This window comes from Palaemon carinicauda, chromosome 13 (genome assembly GCF_036898095.1).
Source record: "Palaemon carinicauda isolate YSFRI2023 chromosome 13, ASM3689809v2, whole genome shotgun sequence".
NCBI classification, from domain to species: domain Eukaryota; kingdom Metazoa; phylum Arthropoda; class Malacostraca; order Decapoda; family Palaemonidae; genus Palaemon; species Palaemon carinicauda.
This window is the reverse complement of record NC_090737.1, coordinates 28938189-28945688: the sequence shown is the minus strand read 5'-3', so window position 1 is coordinate 28945688 and position 7500 is coordinate 28938189.

Sequence of the window (7500 nt, the reverse complement as noted above, 5' to 3'; positions counted from 1 at the left end):
TCTCTTCCCCTCACCACTTCCCCGCCCCTACCCCTCTTCTTTCTCATCCTCGCCAGTCCTCTTACGACGAAGTGGCAACTTCAGTTGGCCCTTGCATTATTATACAGCCTCGGTAATGTCTGTTGTCTTCGGTGCTGCTTGGTTTGGTTGTCATGTTATGCGATGATCCTTCCAGGCTAAAATGCTTGTAGCTTTTCTTTTTCCGCTTTGGAAAATTGTTATTTTTTATTTTTTTTTATTTTTTTTTTTACATGAAAACTATAACTTGAGTTATTACTGAGCTAAAGATTCTAATGTACAGTATAGACTATTTTCTAGGTCTTATTTTTCCCCAGATTTATTTTTTTAACCTTATTTAAACCCTGAAAAGGTACTTTTTTAGGTACTGCACATCAAGACCTAATTAGGCTAAAGTTCCAACTGCATATGTTACTTTCAAGATCTTGTTTTCTCCCCAGAAATATTTTTGTTTTAACCTTATTCGAACTCTGAAAAAGTAATTTTTCAGCTACTCTATACACTAGGAATTTTATCTCAATAAGGTCTTCATGTAGACTACCTTCAAGGTCTCATCCCCCAGAAATTTTCATTTACTTTAACCTTATTTAAACCCTGAAAAGTACTTTGTATATATATATATATATATATATATATATATATATATATATATATATATATATATATATATATATATATATATATATATATGAAAACCTTATTGAGCAAAAGTTCCTAGTGTATAGGCTATCTCCAAGATTTGATTTTGCCCCAGAAAATAATTTTTTATCACCGTATTTAAACCCTGATTTTTTTTTTCATGACATTAATGTGTTAAAGTTCGTACCATATAGGCTGCCTTCAAGACCTGGTCCTTCCCCCCCCCCCCCTTGACATTTTTACTTTATCTAAACCCATTCGTATTGTGACGTAGTTTTCTGCTTTAGATTTTTTTTTTTTTTTTTTGTACATGAATACCTTATTGGGCCAAAGTTCTTACCGTATACGCTACTTTCAAGAACTGATTCCCCCCCCCCATATTTTTTTTTACCTCATTTAAACCCTGAAAAGTTATTTTTGTACATGCGTTTATAACTGGTTAGAGTTCCTCCCGTATCGGCTTTATTCAAGAACTGATTTTCCCCAGAAAACAATTTTTTTCTTTTTACCATATTCAAACCCATTTGTAATGTGACGTAACCTAAGTGGTCATTGCTTAACACATCAAGATATATCAATACAGGAAAGGAGACTCCCTCTAAGTAGCTGACATGCATGCCTTCTATAAAACTGCTTTTTTAGTGATCATAGAAATTCAGGTCCTTATATTCTCCCGTGTTTTATTGATTTTTTTAATATTTATATAGCAAACATAAACGTAAGTAAGACGAACCATTTTGATATCTATTTTTTTTATGTTTTACAGATTTTCAATTTTTCATGTTTTGATTTGGCCAATTCCGTTTTTTACTTTACCTCTATTACCAATTCTTTCTTCCTCTTTGCCATCCAACCTCTTTAATTACATTTTCTACCTACAGGGAGTTCCCCCAGTTATGAGGCTTGGCCTCCTCGGCCCCAGTGCTTTACATTATGTCCCAAATTCCATAGACCAAAATGTCAAATCACGTGAAAGGTGTTGTCTGTACGTTTTTAGTTCTGTGGATTGGTATTTTTTCCGCGTTGAAATCACTTCAGCTCTGCCGTAGCGGAGGTGTTTTGCATTGCAGGTCATGGATGACCGATCTTTCTTATTCACTAAATCATTATTATTATTATTATTATTATTATTATATATTTTAACTTGAGCAAGAGGAATCTCCTTTTTTATTTCCAGATAGCTTGTATATATGTCAAAAATAAATAACATGCTAAATAATGAATAATGAGAGATATTACTCATATTTCAGTATCCCGTTAAAAGAAATTTTAATCAATTCTCTAGCAAAATTTATTTTGAGTTTCTATTATATTTTATGTATACTTTTGCTATATACAAAAACCCATCAAATTTAGGATGTTCATATCTAAGCGGGGTTTACACGATCAAACGGACCTGCTTGTCATACGGTTCGAAGAGGTGGAGTCAACCACAAATGCATAAGGTGTGTGGACAAGGAAGCCCCGCCCACAAAAGTCAGTTGAGACCGGACGATATTCGAACCATTCGACAACCGAATACCCCGTTCACTCATTCGAACTTCACTTCAAACACTTGTCTGTCGAACTGCGTTCGACGAACCATTCAACCGTGTGAACCCACCTTTATAGTACGTTTCAAGATTCACTTTCTTCGCCCTCGTGATGGGAAGATCATGCAACGCAGATATTTCGCGAGCAGAAAATCTAAATAGTGAACGCGAGCAGAAAATCTAAATAGTGAACGCGAGCAGAAAATATAAATAGTGAACGCGAGCAGGAAAAAAATTATATAGTGAACGCGAGGAGAAGATTTAAATAGTGGACGCGAGCAGAAAATTTAAATAGTGAACGCGAGCAGAAAATTTGAATAGCGAATGTTATTGCATTAAAAAGTAATAAGTAAATTCATGCAATTGCCAGTATTTATACTTTTTTTTTACCCTGAGCGATGTCGGGAAAGGTTCTCCCTTTCTCTGCTATTTCCTCAATTTACTTTTGGCACAAGTGTACCATTGCTATATCTCTTAATGTATCCTGAGCCAGTACTGAATAAAAAGAAAAAATTATTGTTGCCTTCTAATATTCTTTTTTATTTTTGTGAATCTTGAATTTTTTGTTGCTGTTAATCTTATTTTGTAATTTTGTTAGTCTTAAATTTTGTAAGTCTTAAATTTGGTTTTTATTATCTGCATCTATCCGTTACCGTTTTTGTTTTTTTTTTTCAGATATATGTGGGCATTTCACACGCTCTTGATCATGGAATTATGTGCTCAACCTGATAATGACATATTGTAATTAATTGTGTTAATGCATTTTTTTTACTGGCAACTTGAGTGTAACAACCCTATACCCCTATTGTAACTGCAGTTACTTTTTAGCTGAAATAAAGATTTATTATTATTATTATTATTATCATTATTATTATTATGGTATGGTTTTTTAGCTGAAATAAAAATGATAGATTATCCTTTACTATTATTATTATTATTATTATTATCATTATGATTATTATGATTATTATTATTATTGTTATTATTATGATTATTATTATTATCATTATTATTATTATTATTATTATTATATGGCTTTTTAGCAGAAATAAAAATTAGAAATTATTATTTACTACTATAATTATTATTGATTCCTCTTTAGCTGAATTTTATTATTATTATTATTATTATTATTATTATTATTATTATTATTATTATTATTATTATTATTATTATTATTATAAACAAGGTTGAACCCTTTAGTGAAATTCGTACCCAAGCATTCGAGTACACGGGTGTACTATTGAACCCAGCACAGAGCTTAGAATGAACCTTTCTTTGCGAAAGATAATGACCTCCTAATTCTGGCATCGCTGTACAGCGGCGGCAGCCCCCAAGATAACGCTTTTGGCTCGAATTGGGCCTCTCGTCCTCAGAGCAGCGATCACTTTTCGAGCCCACGCGCTCGAAATCGAAGGCTGCGACACTATTCGGAGCGGGCGAAGATGAATGGGAAAGAGTCGAGAATTGTGGGAGTCGCCGATCATCTCGAAGTCAGAGCGAAACTTATCACTCTTTCTAAACTCCTCTTCTTCTTCCCTCCTTGCTCCTCCCCCCTCCCCTCTCCCTATCTTTATAACGTCCTATTACCTTCCTTCCCCTCTTCCATCATCTCCCCCCTCCCTCACATACAGAGATCCTTCCTTTTCTCTCTCTCTCTCTCTCTCTCTCTCTCTCTCTCTCTCTCTCTCTCTCTCTCTCATTACAACCCCATCGCTACTCCCTGGTCTTAACCTTCCCTCCCCCCCTACCAATCGGTTTCCCTACCCAAGATGATGCTGGGGGTGAGTCCGTGGCTCAGACTTATGCAATTAAAGAGTCTATATTACAGAATATAATCACCCAATCTATGAACGTTGAATGCGGAGTGTGTGCGTGAATGAAATCGCCAATTACCTCGTTGCTCGAGGGATTGGCAATGCTGGGACTGGCTGGTGTTTCTTACACTCTAGAACGGACAGGCCTGCCAACCTGTCCGAAAGGTGAATCACGCTTACCAATCAGTGTTGCCAATGGGAGGCAGGGTTGTTGCTTTAGTTCGAGTTGTCAAACAAGTTCCCAGACCTTGCAAAAAGACGAGAATTCAACTCCATTTTGTTTTTATCGCCTTATTCACCACGTATGAAATAGATTAGCCTGCTACTTCCGTTACTCTCGCAGTCTGACAGTGTTACGTAATGAGGAGAAATGATAAATAGGATTTTTTCCGGTGAAGGGACTTTGGTAACGCTGCCTTGCACTTCCAAAACAAAGAACATGTGAAGGTGTGGCTCTGAACTCTTCTCAAACGACTTGGTTCCTGTGCCCCGGATGCGTATACCCATGCGTATATGCATCCGATAGGTCAATGCGTCGGGAAAAATTGTCTTTGGCGTATAGTGTCACTCACCTGTTGCCGATGGGACGGAGCCCAGAACTCCTGAAGTTGCAAGGAGGCGGCGTGAGGACTTACCTTCTGGACCACTGCAGAGACAGGAGGAACCCTTGAGATCTCGCTAAGAGAATCGGGAGTCGTATATAGAGTCGAAAGCCGAGGGTATTTTTTACGAGCTCATCGACCTTAGTGCAATGAATCGCTATTGCTTTTCTTGCACCAACTTCGCATGGAGATTAAATGCCGCCAAAAATCTGTGTAACGGGAGTTCTTTAAATATAACTCCATTCATTTATGATGATATTATTGGGTTTGCAGTCACTAAGAAGACTAAGGCAGAGTAATAAATACCTGTTATGTTATTAATAACGTCTTTCACGGAAATATGCACACCAGATGGCAACAAATTACAGTATACAGAATCAGAAGTTTTCTTGTCACATTACATATGACATACTCATGCGTATGTAAAAAGAGCGCCACAGTATAAATGAATTTGTAGAAATATACACACGCAAATGCGTATAGATATATACATAATACTAGTGTACGCGATCCGTCAAAAATGACTGCTAAATATTTAGAAAGATATGCACACTCACAACCATGTCACCAGGGTATGACTACTTCCTCTTCCCCTACCCAAGGGATGAAGAAAGCTTAACATTATCGGAGAAAACACACACACACACACACACACACACACACACACACACACACACACATATATATATATATATATATATATATATATATATATATATATATATATATATACAGATATATATATATATATATATATATATATACAGATATATATATATATATATATATATATATATATATATATGTATATATATATATATATACCTGTATATATATATATATATATATATATATATATATATATATATATATATATATATATATATATATATATATATATATATATATATATATATGTATATATATATATATATGCATGTGTATGTATATATATATTTATATATACATATATATATATATGTGTATATACATACATACATACATATATATATATATATATATATATATGTATGGTATGTATACGTATATATATATATATATATATGTATGGTATGTATACGTATATATATATATATATATATATATATATATATATATATATATATATATATATATACGTATATATATATATATATATATATATATATATATATATATATATTTCCAGACACTTGCTCTTTATTTATAGTTCCATTTATATAACTTTCAAGTTATATCAACAGCCTTGTCTATTTGTTATAGTTATCCACTATTCAGTAAGTTTATCATGATTATAGATTCATTTATTTACTTATTTGTGTATTCATCACACATTATTCATCATTATCACCTTCCATTGTCTTTTATAAATTACTTTTTATCCAAGAATATCTATTTTTTTATGGAATTTATTACTTTCTTCTGATACTTGACAGATCAATTTTTTTTCTCTTTTCTTTTTTTTGTAATTCTTGAATTATTTTCGTCCTATAAATCAAAAATTTTGACAAACCTTTTTTTGTATTATTTTAAATTTGCAGTAATGCTTATAATGATTTTATATTACTATAGTTGTCATTCTCAGTCATAGTTATTTTAATTTTTCCTTATTCACTTTCCTTCATTATTTATAGCAGATTTTCATTTATAGTATTCTTGCATGAAATTGTCCTTCATTTTGCTTAAATTCCATATCCACTTTTACACGATTACATTGTTTGCGTATCCTTTTTATTCAGAATTTCTATGCTCTTTAGGTGTTGCCCACATTCCTTTAAGGTGTTTGACCAACGTTAAATAAATTAAATTCTGAATATATTAAGTATTATGTTATTTAGAGGGTTATTCTTTTCAACATATGTATCAATGAGCTCCATATTTATGAACTATTTTCATATATATATATATATATATATATATATATATAAATATATATATATATATATATATATATATATATATATATATATATATATATATATTAAAAGGGAATGCTTTTTAAATTGCATTAATAAAATGATTGAATGGGTAATGTATTTATTGACTTCATTTTTTTCGGACTATTAAAATCCTTCCTCGGTTTCATTCATACAATTAAAATCAAAAGTAGGATAACGTAGATTAAGGGTAAATTATCCTATTTAGATAAGCTCAAACATTTACTATGGACTACATACAAAATATTCCATATTTTTATAATAGCCTCTGTATCATGGTCTTTCACGTATTCAACTGCGAAATGATGGTTATTTGAGGTTTCTGGTAGTAATACAGTGATGTAGGTCTGGATAGGGAGTAGAGGAGGGGGCTCTCTGACAAGGACCAGATACCGTATGTTAGGTTAGGTGGGTGTGATTAGGTTGTGATACATCTCTGTATTTCACTCGTTCTGCTATAAGTGATACAGTGTCGTATGCTTGAGATTGCTGTGAAAACGTCCAAGAGAGGTGAAATAACTTATGCATGCAATTAAAATAACTCCAGCGGAAAACAGGTCAGACATTTCCTAGGGAGTAATATAACCTGGGATGCTTTTCCCTCTGGTTGCTTTTCCCTGGGAATGATAAAGCTCAGGCTACTTTTTCCAGGGAGTTATAAAGCCCAGGCTGCTTTTCTTTGGGGGTGCTACAATCAGGGGGACATTTGCTTTAATTTATCTGAAGTTTGGACTATCATATTATACCAATCCCTTTTAAGAAATAGGTAAATGGAGACGGGTTTTACTTGAAGTTTATTGTTATCACCAGAGAAACAACTCGAAAAATAAATCCTTTTTGTTATTATTATTGTTAGTAATGGCTAACAGCACACAAATACTTGTGCATAATAGAGAAATATATTTATAACTTGCATTGGCATTGAACACAGGCTCTATAAATGAAAGACAATATA